This window comes from Pseudoliparis swirei, chromosome 8 (genome assembly GCF_029220125.1).
Source record: "Pseudoliparis swirei isolate HS2019 ecotype Mariana Trench chromosome 8, NWPU_hadal_v1, whole genome shotgun sequence".
Taxonomy (NCBI): domain Eukaryota; kingdom Metazoa; phylum Chordata; class Actinopteri; order Perciformes; family Liparidae; genus Pseudoliparis; species Pseudoliparis swirei.
In genome coordinates this window covers 14,565,752-14,581,103 of record NC_079395.1, presented here as the reverse complement: position 1 = coordinate 14,581,103, position 15,352 = coordinate 14,565,752, and the positions used below count along the sequence as shown (strand labels likewise).

At 48.2% G+C, this 15,352-nt stretch overlaps 1 protein-coding gene across 5 annotated transcripts in view; it reads left to right on the top strand.

Annotated features, from left to right (window-relative positions):
* LOC130197538 (ephrin type-B receptor 1-B) overlaps positions 1-15,352 on the top strand; it is a 164,295-nt gene that overhangs the window by 108,074 nt on the left and 40,869 nt on the right. The window lies entirely within an intron of this gene.

Below are 15,352 nucleotides of genomic sequence, written 5' to 3'. Positions count from 1 at the left end.
TGCGGGCGTTCACAGCTTCACGGATGGATCTATCAACCCACGGCTTTTGGTTAGGAAAGACCCTAACTTTTACCGTGGGGACGATGGTGTCCGTTAAGCGTTGCTATGAGGCTCATTGCTACTTCAAAACTCGCTGGCGTCACTGGAACTGGATTGGATCATGTCCCAGTCGACGACGCAGAGCGTCCTGTAGCTCAGCCTCTGATTGGTCAGACCACCGCTTCGTTCCTCGTCACTACCGCTTCCCGCGATCTTTTGCGGTATCCGGAAGCAGAAAAATGGCGGCATGGTCTGATTTTCCGAGCGGAGGAGAGAGACAGCCTTGTAGCCTCTCTTGAATGGCGTATAGCAGTGGTCCAACGTTCTTTCCTCTGGTAGCACACGTAATGTGCTGGTGAAAGTTCGGCATGACTTTTTAGGTTAGCCCTATTAAAGTCCCAGCCACCACCACAGCCGCGTCGGGATACTTGTTCTGATGCCGACATAACACATCGTGTAGGTCCGATAGTGCTACGTCGGTGTCCGCTTGTGGTGGTATGTGAGCGGCTGTGATGATGACCGAGCTGAACTCCCGGGGTAGGTAGAATGGACGGCATGAGATCGTCAGATGTTCCAGGTTCGGCGAGCAGGAACGAGAAAGAGTCTTAATGCTCTTGGGGTCGCACCACATGTTGTTCGTCATGAAGTAAACCCCTCCACCCTTAGATTTACCAGACTCTTCCGTTCTGTCTGCACGGAAAACAGAGAAGGACTCGGTTGGGCATATGACTCGATCCGGCACCAGCGGGGTCAGCCACGTTTCCGTCAGACAAAAGATATTACAGTCCCTCATGTCCCGTTGGAATCTGATTGTTAGGATCTGGAGTTTGTGTTTAGTTTTGTGTCTTGTTTTGAATTCCTTGTGTCGTCTGTCTCCCTGTGATTGTCTGCCCTGGTCCTGATTGTTTCCTTCTGTGTGATTGCTGGTCCCGCCCTCATTGTGTCCACCTGTGTCTTGTTCCCCGTTGTCCAATCCTCTCACCTTGCCTGTGTATGTAAACCCTGTTCGTCTCATTCCCAGTGTGGCTTCGTACTGTTTGGTCCGCGTGTTTGTCCTCCTGTTCTGGTCTGTGATTTGTGGAAAATAAATATAGTTGTGCAGTAATGTCGGCATTTGGGTCCTCTCTCGCTGCGACAACCCGGACTACCCTGACAGAACAAGCCACCAAGAATGGACCCAGCCTTCAGTTTCCCTGCACGGTTCCTGCCTGGCCAACTAAGTCTCAGGTACTTCTGGAGGAGATGTGGAGTCCCTCTTGGTCCTGTGCGGCTCCAGTCCCGGTGTTCCGTCACGGTTCCAGTCCCCGTGTTCGTCACAGGCTCCAGACCCGAGGTTCCAGTCCACGATGTTCCAGTCCCGGTGTTCCGTCGCGGTTCTGGTCTGGCCAGCCTCCCATGATGTGCATCTCCACAACATGTGAGTCCCTCCGGCCCTTGGCCTTGTGCGGCTCCAGTCCCGGTGTTCCGTCACGGCTCCAGTCCCCGATGTGCGGTTCCAGTCCCGGTGTTCCGTCGCGGTTCTAGTCCACGATGTTCGGTTCCAGTCCCGGTGTTCCGTCACGGTTCCAGTCCACGATGTTCATGTTCCTGTCCCGGTGTTCGCGCCGCCCAGCCCCGATGTTCTGGTTCTAGTCCCGGTGTTCCGTCGCGGTTCTAGTCCACGATGTTCCAGTCCCGGTGTTCCGTCACGGTTCCAGTCCACGATGTTCATGTTCCTGTCCCGGTGTTCCGTCACGGTTCCAGTCCGATGTTCGGTTCCAGTCCCGGAGTTCCGTCACGGTTCCAGTCCACGATGTTCCTGTCCCGGTGTTCCGTCGCCGCCTCCAGCCCCGATGTTCTGGTTCTAGTCCCGGTGTTCCGTCGCGGTTCCAGCCCCGATGTTCGGTTCCAGTCCCGGTGTTCCGTCACGGCTCCTGTCCCCGATGTTCCAGTCCCGGTGTTCCGCTGCTGGCGCCAGCCCCGATGTTCAGTCCCGGTATTCCGCCTCCGTTCCGCCCGGCCCGGTTCTCCCCATCCGCCGCCGTCGGTCAGTCACAGTTCCCGTGTTCCGTCCGTCCATCCCGGTTCCCGTGACCTGTCCCATCCAGTCACAGTTCCCCATGTCTCGTTCGGTCCTGGTCCCACAGAGCCCCATCCCAAGACCCGGAACCCTGTGACTTCCTCTCCTGAGCCGTCCCTAGCTCCCCACTCATGTCCTCCGCCCGCCTTCCCTTGGCCTGGTGATCGTCCTGCGGCCCGCCCCGGACTGCTTCTACAGCCTTGACCCGCCTCGGCTCCCTCCACCCACCCGTGGAAGCTTGGGACGTCTGGAATCCGTCCCTTGAGGTACTGTTAGGATCTGGAGTTTGTGTTTAGTTTTGTGTCTTGTTTTGAATTCCTTGTGTCGTCTGTCTCCTGTGATTGTCTGCCCTGGTCCTGATTGTTTCCTTCTGTGTGATTGCTGGTCCCGCCCTCATTGTGTCCACCTGTGTCTTGTTCCCCGTTGTCCAATCCTCTCACCTTGCCTGTGTATGTAAACCCTGTTCGTCTCATTCCCAGTGTGGCTTCGTACTGTTTGGTCCGCGTGTTTGTCCTCCTGTTCTGGTCTGTGATTTGTGGAAAATAAATATAGTTGTGCAGTAATGTCGGCATTTGGGTCCTCTCTCGCTGCGACAACCCGGACTACCCCTGACACTGATCCTTGCCCTAACATCATCCATCTTATTTTCCAGAGACTGGACGTTAGCAAGAAGGATGCTGGGCAGAGGTGGGCTTGAACTCTCAGTCTGTTCCGAATTCCGCTCCGTTTCCCTCGATGTTTTCGTCGTCTCCCCGTAGTAGCGGCTCCACTGTTGTTGATGTGGTTCGCTCGTACGATCTCTGCCGGCCACGCTGGATCGATGGAAAAAGTGGACAAAAACCCTTGTTTTGCGCAAAAGTTTATGTCCAAAAGTGTGCTGCGGTCATATGCTGTTAGTGCCGATGTGTTTGTGGCAAAGAAAACATTAAAAATAAACACAAAAACTAAAAGAGCGCACAATCTCCGCTGAGCTACCTCGACGGCGTCTGGACACAGCCGCGCCATCTCGTTACCTTTGAAATGAGGAGTTTAGCTTGTCAAGCGGAGCCATGAGTGTCATGTGTGGTTGTGCTGTTAAAAAGGTTTGAGATGAGTCAAATGATTGCTAGGCTAATAATGATTAATCAACATATCTTCCATTTCGCCCTTCCTCTTTGCAAACACCAAGCATGGATCGGCCTTCGCTTAATCTGGAAGTAAATTGCTAGTGCATTGTGTACATACACTTATTGTCTGAGCAACACGGAGAAGAGGTGGTCACCGTGTCCATGTCCAAAAAAATAAGGGCCTGCCGTATCAATCACACGTACATCTCTGTGACAAGGACGACTTCACCAATGTTCAACCGTATGTACATTTACAGCCCATATAGTGACCGGCTTATCCAGAGCAAACAGCATTTGACACACCAAAACCTACAGCTGCAGTCTCAGGTCAAGCAAAAGCAAGAAAAGATGTGACAAAGCCGGACTTTGAAGTTTCTTCAATGTCAAAGTCTCGCAGTTCAGTCTCGTTAAAATAATGATGAGAGGCCTTCATACCCAAATAGGCATTTCCGGCTCAAAATCAGGTCATCGGGCATGGGTTTGTGGGGATAAGTTGAGCTTACCCTTGAGATATAGTCTGTTGACAAAGGTAATAGTATATTATTACCCTTCTAGTACTATTCGAATGTTAACCTATGGGAGAACAGATAGGTGAAGTGGTCCTTTAAGTCCGATTACCCAGGAAAGATCAAGTTTGTGCTCGTCTCAATGGAGTCTTTGCCTTTTCAACTTGAAATGGCTTTAGTATTGACTGTTGTAAGATTAAGGAAAACCAAGAGACCCGCTGGAAAACAGTAAGGCAGCAGTCATTAGAGGGGTTATGGTGTAATTTGGCCAAGAGGAGACAAAGGTGAGAGGAGGAAAAGTGGACCAGGAGGAGAGGAGGGAATAATGGAGGCGAGAAGGAAGTTGAAGGGATTTAGTGTGAATCACCGAAGAGGCCATTTAACTGCCCTCGATCCCAGTGTGTGTCTGGGAGGAAGGACTGATCAATAGTGTGATTTAGGAGTTCATTCACTGCCCGTGCCCTCCAGGAGATGCACGTACACACACACACACACACACACACACAGGTACAGACCGACAACGACTGTACACGGTCATTCACACCTGGCCTGAAGTTAGTCATCTTTATCTAGCTATTGAAAAATAGACATTTATCTCTCTCTCTCTCTCTCGCTCTCTCTTTGTGAAATAATGTGTTTTACTTTTACGGGAAGGACCGACTCTGCATTCAGTGAATGTTTCACATTGTTTAATTACCAAGATGATAAATATATAGGAGTCAGGTTGTGGCCATTTAAAACTACAGACATGCCAGCCATGTTTTGTGATGTAATCCATCCTGCACTCTTAACTTACTGATTCAGATGGTGAGTGGAGTGTTCATCTTTTACACATTTTACAACTCCCTTCTACTCTGGATGGTAATGCGAGGGCGGTTTGAAGAACAATATATGAGCACAAAAAAAATCTTTTTCAACTACTGCCTGACGCCCGACCGTTCTCCGGTCTTACTGACCTAGATGATGTGCCAACCGTCACTCAGGCGGCAGGATGCCAACTATACATATCTATAAACAATCGCTCTCCACTTAGCTGCTCTGTTTGGAGAGCTATTCCCACAGAAATGCAAACACCTCTTTTCCTCTGCCTTTTTTGGGCACGTACAACCGGTTGGGTTGCATTCAAGATATAAAGATGTTAAACGCAAGACTGAAATCCAAACAACCGGATGAATTAAAGAGATCTGCGCTCTGTGGGGTTCTAAAATCAGATGAGATGTTTGGCAAACATGCCTGTGGAGGGGATTCAAGACACTAATCATTATGTCGTTTCAGTTTACAGCCTACAAAGTCTTTCCATTTCTTTTTTTGGGAGGTTGCCTTTTTTCCCTTTCACTGTTGCCCCCATGTATCAGAGCGAGGGCGTCCATCATCTCAGACAGTTCTTCAGGCTCTCTCAGAGTGCTCTTTTCATTTCATGTGATGCCTGTTCTCATAAATGTTGGATCCCGTCCCTGGACCCAAAAAGAGAGGTATTAGCTGCAGGCGGAACTCAAAGTGTGGGCTTGAATGCTACTTTTTTATTTTTTATTTTTTATAATGGTTTATTTAATAAGGGACAGTGCACATTGATAAAAACTTTGCAGTGAATGTGCCAGAGTTAGCCAAGAGGCTATTTTTCATCTGTAGTCCCAATGTTGCTGATGTTAAGAACAAACCTAAAAACATAAGATTACAAATACAATCTACAGATAAAGCAAATAAAATAAGGGAGAACAATGTTAAAATGGACAGAATAAAAACATAATGTCAGAGATACAACGTAAAAGCTTACAGACTAAATGTGACATATAACTGCAAACAGGTGAACGACAAGAGAAGACACGCAGGTGGAGCAAACGGCCGACCAGCAAGTCAAGACATACAGAGACCGGACAACAGACAGACAACAACTGACAGACAGAAAAAATGAAAGTCCAACCTGGGCAGATGGAGGAGGGAGGAGCCGTTACAGTCTAGTGCTGACAGAGCTGGGTAGTAATGTACCATTTCTTTGTTTCTGCTTTAAAAGAGTTGAATGATTGTAGCTCTCTGATAGATCCTGGAATGTAGTTCCAGTCAACTGCTGCTTGTACTGAGAAAGCAGCATGACTGAAAGCACTTTTCCTGAGAGGGACGATACAATCCCCTCTCACTGCACCTCTTGTGAGCCGATATCCAGTTTGTGTGGTGACAAATTGTTTGAGAGGAGGAGAGGTCAATCCATGTATGATTTTGTACATCAGACAGACGTGCACATATTTAATCAAGTTATCCCAACTAAGCAAGTTGTATTTTTTTTGTATAGGACAATGATGTGACAGAACTTTTTTTTTATCAAGAGTTTTGAGCATCCGCTTGTATAATGACTGTAATGGTTTGAGCGTAGTGGCACTAGCATGTGACCAGGTTGTTAAACAGTAGGTCATGTGGGAAATAACCATTGAATGCATGAATGTTTTAGCTGCCTCTGTTGACATGTAGTTGCGCGAGAATCGGAAATTGGATAGATTGTATTTTACCCGATTACAAACTTTTTTCACCTGTGATTTGAAAGACAAATTAGAATCAAAAAGTACTCCCAGGTACTTGTATTCAGATACAACCTTTAGCCTCTCCCCAGATACAAAACATCCGGTTCTACACTATCAGAGTTTCTTTTGGTAAAAAACATACACACAGTTTTGGATATATTGAGTTGTAAACAACATTGCGTTAACCAAGTAGTCACATTAGCCATGGATGTAGTGAGTTCTTTTGCTACATCTCCCAAATTGCTGCCATGCAAATAAATGACAGTGTCATCAGCATACATTTGAATATTGGAATGAGGACAAACTGATGGCAGATCATTAATATATAAGGAAAATAATAATGGGCCCAGGACAGATCCTTGTGGGACACCTGTGGACAAGCGGAGGGCAGCGGATTGATGTTTTTGAATTTGGACAGACTGTGACCTATTTAGCAAATATGATTCCATCCATTTAAGTGTACCTGAGGAGAAGTTGTAACTGTGCAATTTAGACAAAAGAATACTATGATTTACAGTGTCAAATGCCTTCTTGAGCATGCTCATCAATTCTGATGTCTCAACACAGTGTATTACGCGGAGCTAGGAAGTGTGTTTGTGGCAATGTGGAAGTAAGCTTATGCAGTGTACAAGTCCTTTTCTTATGAACATACAGCTCCGTTCAGAATCCTCCACGTTTAATTTGATTTTGAAAATAATTCCAACCGTGGTTTCTTGACAGAAATCCGTGGTGCTGAACTGATCCCTCCTCATGATGTTTGAGAGAGGCCCATTACCATGTAGTCATGGCTGGGCTGGCTGTCTGAGTCCCTGCTAAGAGGGAGGGCAGTGAAACCTATGCCTTTGACAGAGGCACAGCACATGACTATTGGCATCTGAGACTCTGAGCCCCTATTAGGAGGCTGCGAGGTTCAATGGTGTGCCAGCAACTTAAAGCACACACCACAAGTGCACTACAGAGTAAGATAGACTTGGCTTGAAATTGGAGAGAGAGAGAGATTTTTTTTATTTTGAAAAAAACTTTATTTCAAACTGTGCACCACATAAACCAAATTGCAATCAACACCAAACATTTTAACTGCAGCACCAATCCTGAAAAAGAAAATTGTTCATGGTGCTCAGGTTCTTTTATAACAAAAACCAAAAACTGCTCCCTGAGGCCAGGAGGTGTCCTGCCCTCAGTCGATCTCGCCTCTCGCCCTCTTCTCCTCGTCCTCCACCAGCAGCACCTTCTTGAGGTCGCACAGGATCTTCTTCAACCTGAAGAACTCCTGCTGGGTGAAGGCTCCTCTCTCATTACATTACATTACATTACATGTCATTTAGCAGACGCTTTTATCCAAAGCTACTTACAATAAGTGCATTTCAACCTAGAGTACAAACTAAGAACAACAAGAATACAGGAAGTAACATTTCCTCAACATAGTCGAACTACAAAAGTACCATAAGTAAGTGCTATTTAAGTGCCACTGAAGTGCAAATCTCTGTTTTAATCCAGATATAGTCGGAAAAGGTGTGTTTTCAGTCTCCGACGGAAGATGTAGAGACTTTCTGCTGTCCTGATGTCAGTGGGGAGCTCATTCCACCACTGAGGAGCCAGGACAGCAAACAGTCTGGATTTCGAGTGATTAGCTCGAGGTGCAGGAGTCACAAGTCGATTGGCTGTTGCCGAGCGGAGCGAACGTGCCGGGGTGTACGGTGTGACCATATCCCGGATGTAGACGGGGCCTGATCCGTTCAGAGCACGGTACGCCAGAACCAGTGTTTTGAAGCGGATGCGAGCAGCCACCGGTAACCAGTGAAGAGATCGGAGGAGCGGAGTGGTGTGGGTGAATTTTGGGAGACTGAAGACCAGTCGAGCTGCTGCATTCTGGATGAGCTGCAGAGGTCGGATGGCCTTAGCAGGTAGACCAGCCAGGAGGGAGTTGCAGTAGTCAAGGCGTGAAATGACCAGAGCCTGGATCAGAACCTGTGCCGCCTTCTGAGTAAGATGAGGCCGTATTCTCCTGATGTTGTGCAGCATGTACCTACAGGAACGCGTTGTCGCAGTGATGTTGGCCGTCAGGGAGAGTTGACTGTCGAGTGTCACCCCGAGGTTCCTGGCAGTCAGGGTAGGGGCCAACACAGAGCTGTTGAAGGTGGTAGTCAGGTCATGGGTGGGGAGCCTTTCCTGGAAGGAATAGTAGCTCGGTCTTGTCAGGGTTGATTTTCAGATGGTGAGCAGACATCCACTGAGAGATGTCAGTCAGACAGGCAGAGATTCGCGCCGCCACCTGTGTTTCAGACGGTGGAAACGAGAAGATCAGTTGGGTGTCATCGGCATAGCTATGGTAGGAGAAGCCATGCGAACGAATGACAGAGCCGAGAGAATTTGTGTACAGAGAGAAGAGGAGGGGACCCAGGACGGAGCCTTGAGGAACCCCAGTAGTGAGAGGACAAGGATCAGACACAGATCCTCTCCAAGTTACCCGGTAGGTGCGGTCTTTAAGGTAGGAAGAGAAAAGAGCGAGTGCAGTGCCTGAGATCCCCAGGTCCTGAAGAGAAGAGATAAGGATCTGGTGGTTCACGGTGTCAAATGCTGCAGAAAGGTCGAGAAGGATAAGGACAGAGGAGAGAGAGGCTGCTCTAGCAGTGTGAAGCTGCTCAGAGACAGCCAGGAGGGCAGTCTCTGTCGAGTGGCCGGCCTTGAATCCAGACTGGCCTTGAATCTCATTGTGAGGACGGTGGCAGAGAGGAAGAATTTGTCCTGGCAGAAGTAGTCCTTCACCTTCACATGCCACATCTGCTTTGTCTTGCGGAGGAAGTCTTTCAACTCCTCCACACTGTAGTGTGGAAGAGGGATGTATTCCCCCTCCTCCGAGCTGTACTCTGGCTCCGCCCCTCTCCTCTTCGACCTCCGTCTGCCCGCCGTCACCTTCTTGGCCTGTGGGTTTTCTCCTTCCTCCCTACTCTTCCTCTTTAGCCGGGGGACTCTGAGGCTCTCCTCCTCCCCCTCCATGTCCACCTCACTGTCCGACAGCACCACCTCTCTGGCACCTGCCCCCCTCTCTTCTTCTGACTCTCCTTTGTCCTCCTCTTCAACTTGTCGGGCCACCTCAGCCCCAGCCCCACCCTCTTCTCTCCTCTCCTCCTCACCCTCCTGGTCTGCACCAGCCCCTCCCTCCTCTCTCCTCTCCTCCTCTTCTACCTCCTCACCCTCACCCTGCTGGCCTGTGACCGTCCCCCCCTCTCCCTCCTCACCTTGCTGGACTGGACCAGTGCCCCCCTCCTCAACCTGCTGGGCACCCCCCATCTCTGCCTGCTCTCCCTCCTCATCCTGCTGGGAGCCCCCAGTTCCTGCCTGCTCCCTCTCCTCCCCCCTCTGGGTACCTGCAGTCCCTGGTTGCTCCCCCTCTCCCCCCTGCTGTGCACCCCCCGTGCCCTCCGCCCCCCCCTGGTTCTGCCCCAGAGGAGCCGCCCTGCTGGTGTTCTGCTCAGCAGCTCTCCAACGGTGGCAGTCCCTGGCTCTGTGCCCCTCTCGCCCGCAGATGAAGCGCCTCCCGTTCCCTCAGGAGATGTAAATGGGGTAGTTGTGCTCGGCCACCCTGATGAACACCCGGAGGCAGAGCTCTTCTCCCCTGTTGTTCAGGATCATGGAGAGATGCCTCCGGTGGGACCACACGTGCCTCATCCGGGAGAACTTCCACCCTGAGGGGATCTTCTTCAGCCGGGACACCACCTTCCTGTGCTTCACCAGCTCCTTTAAAATTACCTCCTCTTTTATAAAAGGAGGCACGTTGGCCACAGTGACCCGAACCGACGGTGTGGCCAGCGGCGCCACCGGCACATACATGCCCCTGATCACCACCCCCGACACCACCACTTCGTTAACCTTCATCACGCTGTCTAGGAACAGCACCACCGCTCCGTTCATACGGGCAGCGGACCTCACGCAGTCGTCGCCGACCACGTCGCCCACTGCCAGCCCCACCTCCTCTTCCGAGCACGGGAAACTCGGCGCCACTCTAATGCCGTGTGCCCGCGTGAGGAAGCTCATGTCCTCCATGTCACTGGCTCCCCGCTAGCTCCCCGCTAGCCGCACGCCGCTAACGCGCACACAGACACACAAACAAAAACCTCCGTGAACTCACACACTCACACAGACAGTCGGGTGAACCCACATACACTCACAGCAAACATACCTGTTAACCCAGTCACTCTTTAGCGTGGAAAAACCACCTTTAAACCAAACAACTCTCCTCTGCTCCACAACCACACGTCCTCTCACGCTGAGAGAGAGAGAGGGGAGAGAGAGAGAGAGAGAGAGAGAGGTGTTAAACAATAATGGAGGTAGAATCTGTGGACATTTACCTGGAAGGGAGTTTCCAGCAAAGTCATACTATTGAGTTGCACTCGGGGAAACATAAGAGTTGTGGGAGTAACCCATACAAAAGACTAAAAGAAAGGATATCGCTGTATACCTTGAGACCGTTATTCATATGTGTCACTAATGCGCCCAGCTTTATGGAAGTGCACGAATAAAACAGTGGAGTGCACTTTGAAGATGTAGAGGAGCATGTTTGATATGCCGACTGACCCCTCTCCATATGAATTATGGGGACTGCACACTGATGTAACAATAATGAAAACAAAAGCTGGGGTCTGTGCCAGACATGTAAAATGATCTGCCAACTCATCTGTATTCCAAAGTAGATTAACCGTACAAAGGTAAAGAAGCTTTTATTCTTTCATCTCTTTCTCTCAAACCCTCTCTCACCTTGTTCTCCCTGTCCCTCCTTTTTCCTTTTCTCTCACTTTCTCTCTGTCTCAGTCCGACACAGGGAGGCTTTGACTTTGATTAATGGTGAGCCAAGCTCTGCATTAAAAGCCAGGGTCAGCGAGCGGGGCCAGATAAAAGTGGAGCACAGGACCAAGGGATGTTAGGGATGGAGGGAGGGAGGGAGGAGAGGGGAGTGCAGGACACAGTCACCAATCACTGTCAGCAACAGCGTCCCAGGGTGACAGTGGGGGACGCAGTGGAGGGGACAGCGGTGCTTCATTGGGCTGAACCTAACCCTCATACAGGCACGCCACATTGTTTCTGACAGGCTCTTCCCACATAGGCTACTAGGACACACACAGATACCGCTGAACATGTGCACACCTTCTTTATTTCTCCTGTGTGTCCAGTGAGAAAAGTTATATTGGCAGTGTTGTGAGAATGTGTGTTGGAAAGGTAGAATTTTAAATAAATTCAGAATGTACACTTTCCAGCCTAATATTTCCCACTAAGTTGCCACTGTGTGAAACGTAATTAAATGTGACATTGTGTGTGCATTAGCTCGCGTTACCTTTGCCTCAGCTGACAGTGACAGATTCCCGTCTTTGTCATTTTCAGTTGGCTTTGTTTCAATGTCAACTTGTTTGTCGCACTCACAAAGAGAAGTTAACGTGTCGATCAAATACTGCACGGTAATTATAAACCCATAAAAACAAACTCATTGCGTGAGTTGTGGGGGTTGCTCTGGCACAGGAAGATGATGTCTGGATCTTTAATCCCACCCACAACGCTCTGATTGACTCGGTTGTTTCTCCAAACGGGGCTGAAAACCCTCAATAAACACAACGCCAGACCTCTTTGAATCGCCGGAAAAACGATGTGGGTCGTCATTCATAGGTCTGAACCCGATCTATAAATACGAGTAAGGGTTTAATCACTAGACGCTTAGTACTCGGAAACATACGGAAAATTATCCCTGGTAAAAAAATTGTTTAGATATTTTTCTCTCTGTGCGCCTGAATGCACAAATTGAGTTTGGACCAGTTCCCGGGGCTGAGGACTGTGGTAATACCTCTCCTTCTCAGACCCCTTTTTTCCACTGCAGGAATGTCTGTGTGGAGTGCCCCTCCCCTGGGTCTGTCAGGAACAGTGTGTGCCTGTGGCCGGTAATTGATAATGCGGCCCAGGCAGCCCTAGCTCTGGTCAGTGGAGCGTGAACCAGCCTGAGAGGCAGAGAGGCTGAAGTGCACCGAGGTGAAGCTTAGCCCTCACACCCTCTGTCTCGGGTGAGAGAAAGAGGCAGGGGGGGAGGGGGGAGAGCCAAGGGAGGCATGTAACAGCATCCATTTGCAGTGACAACATAAACAGAGCTTTTTCATTTGTTTACAGTTACAATGTCGGTGATTTTCCGACACTGAAATCCTCAAATATTTCATGACTGTAGAATAAGCCATCTTTTCTACAAAACACAATTTACAACACCATCGGGTGAGAAAGTCAAGAGGTTTTTTTCTTCTCCTTTACATAACTCCTCGATCGGTTGTTCTAGGGGGAAGTACAACAAGAAGAAAATGAATAGAATAGGATAGGAAAAAAGATCATTTAGTTGCGAGAGGGTGCTATTTGCTGTCAGGTCTTTGTGACGGGGTGAGGCTCAGGTGCAAAGAGACAGGCTGGATGCAATATAAATAACAAAAAAAAGCACTCTTTAATGAGGCAAAACAGTTTACAAAAAAACAAGGTCCAAAAGGGGCAGGCAGAGGATCGTCAGTCAGGGCAGGCAGGATCAGATACGACAGACAGGACGACGGGAAAAAGACACGGAACTAGAGACGACAATCCGACAGCAGACAAGGGAAAGACTGACACAATATATAGGGGGGGAAACACAGGTGTACGACATCAGACAGTAACGAGACAAGAGTGGCTGAGGGCAGGTGCAGGGAATTAAACAATTAAGACAGAGAAGACACAGAGGAGACATAGGAGACATAGGAGACACGGAACACAGGAGAAACAGAACAGGGTGTTACAATTGCAGCCTTTTGAAGAGAGGAGTTATTCAGAAAGATGGCGAGTGGAGACCAGGTGGGGCGATGACTCGGCTTCAGCAGGGAGCAGGCCGAGAGCCAAGAAGCTGATGGGCACAACATGTAGAGCATGGGCTTGTGTACAGACATGGGGGTGGAGATTCGCTTCCAACACCGTATACAAGCTCCGGGGCTTTGAACTTAATATGAGCAGCCGCAGAATCAGCTTTCAATCAAACTTACTTGTCCGTTCACAAGCTGTTTTGATTCATATTTAAACTTTGAAGCTAAATTAGAGTTTATCTTGGCACCTTAGAAGAGTCAGACACTAGATTTTAGGGCATATTCAAATGGCACTAAATAGATTAATTTGGGCATAAAAGCTAAGTAATTTGTATTTTTTGTGACATTTGTATCAGCTTTAATCATGTCTGTTAGATTGATGTGTAACTTGAACACCCTGAAACCAGCAAGCGATAATCACATTTAGATCGTTTAAAAAAAACATCTGAGTTTAACGCTCCAAAAACGATTCTGCTTCATCAGCACGGTGCGTGTGATTTGATCATTTCATATGGACAGTGCTGGCGACATGATTAAACAGCTGCGCAACTGTCATCAAATTGTCATTCAAACGTTGCTCTGCCCTGATTGGTGCACGACGGTAAGAGACATCGCATTTTTCCTACCAAATCCCACCAACCTCAAACCGCTAAGAAAAGCAGATAGGAAAACACAATACCGAAATCTATGAAGTGCAATAATTACAGCTGTTCTGACTTTGGCAGAACATATTCTGTTCATGTAGGAAAACACCATTTAAAGTAAGAAGATAACAAAATATCCATGCAGGGGTTTAAATCCACTGAAACATCCTCTGCTCTACAGGGAGTGGTGCATTTTAACAAATAAAGAAAAGCAACACATGGTAAACAGCATGACTAATGAAAAAGAAAAGATACACTCGAAATCCCTTACTTGAATAACAGGGATCCAAATGAGCCGTGGGAAGTGTGTGATGATATGAACTGTGCAGGTTTTAGAAACTCACTCACCTGCTGCTCCCCACGCCGGAACAGTCTGTGACATTTAGATTACACATTTTAACATAACCAATAAATGCCAAAAAAAGTGAATATCAGCACCAGGGAAATGTACTTTTTCCTCACACAGGAGAAAGTCCGAACTACCCTGATGCAACTGTCAGCAGTGACAAGGTATCCGATTTGTTAAATGTCAACAGTGTGGAAATCTGCCAAGGTATCACAGCAAAAAGAGCGGGGGCTGGACGCTGCGACGGCATGTGACACCTGTTCGGATGGTAGATTAGGCTCCTATTACAGACCTGTAGTTCGGATAATAGATTTGAAGTAAAAAAAAAAAATGCTTTCAGCTCATCAGATGCTTCCCTGGTTCAGGCGGTCTTCTTATACCCAGTGCTTCAACTGGTATTTGTGACCGAGGCCTTTACAGTGCAGTCATTAAAGGCAGTTCCACTCAAGCTTCTGTCTCAATACAATTCAAAGATGTGAAGTCTTTCAACTTTTTTATAATTTGTACATTCCTGAACATATATGACGAAATGACTCCTGAATGAGAGCCATTTAACTTGACCGTCTACATGTTGCTCTGATTATTTCATGTTTGTTGCATTGGGCATTATACTGTACAGTTAGATGCATCTATATATTCTAGGTTCATTTACTTGTCTATAATCATGGTATAACTGTAACACAAAGGCCCAGTTAAGCTATTTCTCCTCTGAATGCATAAATTACTTTAAACATGCACTTACAGAGCATTAGGGGATGACTGAGACATGATTGCATCCAATGCATCCTGATGGTACCGCACCACATTTTCCCGAGTCGCCAAAATGATTCAGTGCAAAAGCGGACTAAATCCTCCATGATTGGTTGCTGGACTCACGCCAGCCTCATGGTGACTGACCATTCTGGCACAAAGGTAGCCGGAGCCCTGCTAACTAGAGCTGACACTCTGCCCAAGTCCACACCCTCAAATCTTTCCCGAATCTGGCAGCCTTATGGTGGCCAAAGCCAGCACATATTTGGTGTTGCAGTGCCAGAATATGGCTGAGTGAAGCTCTAATCGGCCTGAATCAGCTGGCTACCTGGGTACTGATGAGAGTGGCAGTTGTTTAATCTTGGATTATTTTCCGACGACTGAAAGCTGATGATGGTTTGTTCCGGGTACACACACTAGATAATATGTACTGCAATTGTTCGCTCGTTGGAGAATGTGCACCGTCATTCTTGGAAGTCTTGGTGCGAATAATGTACCAACTATATAATGAGCTGTCATAAACGTTGTTATGTGGCAG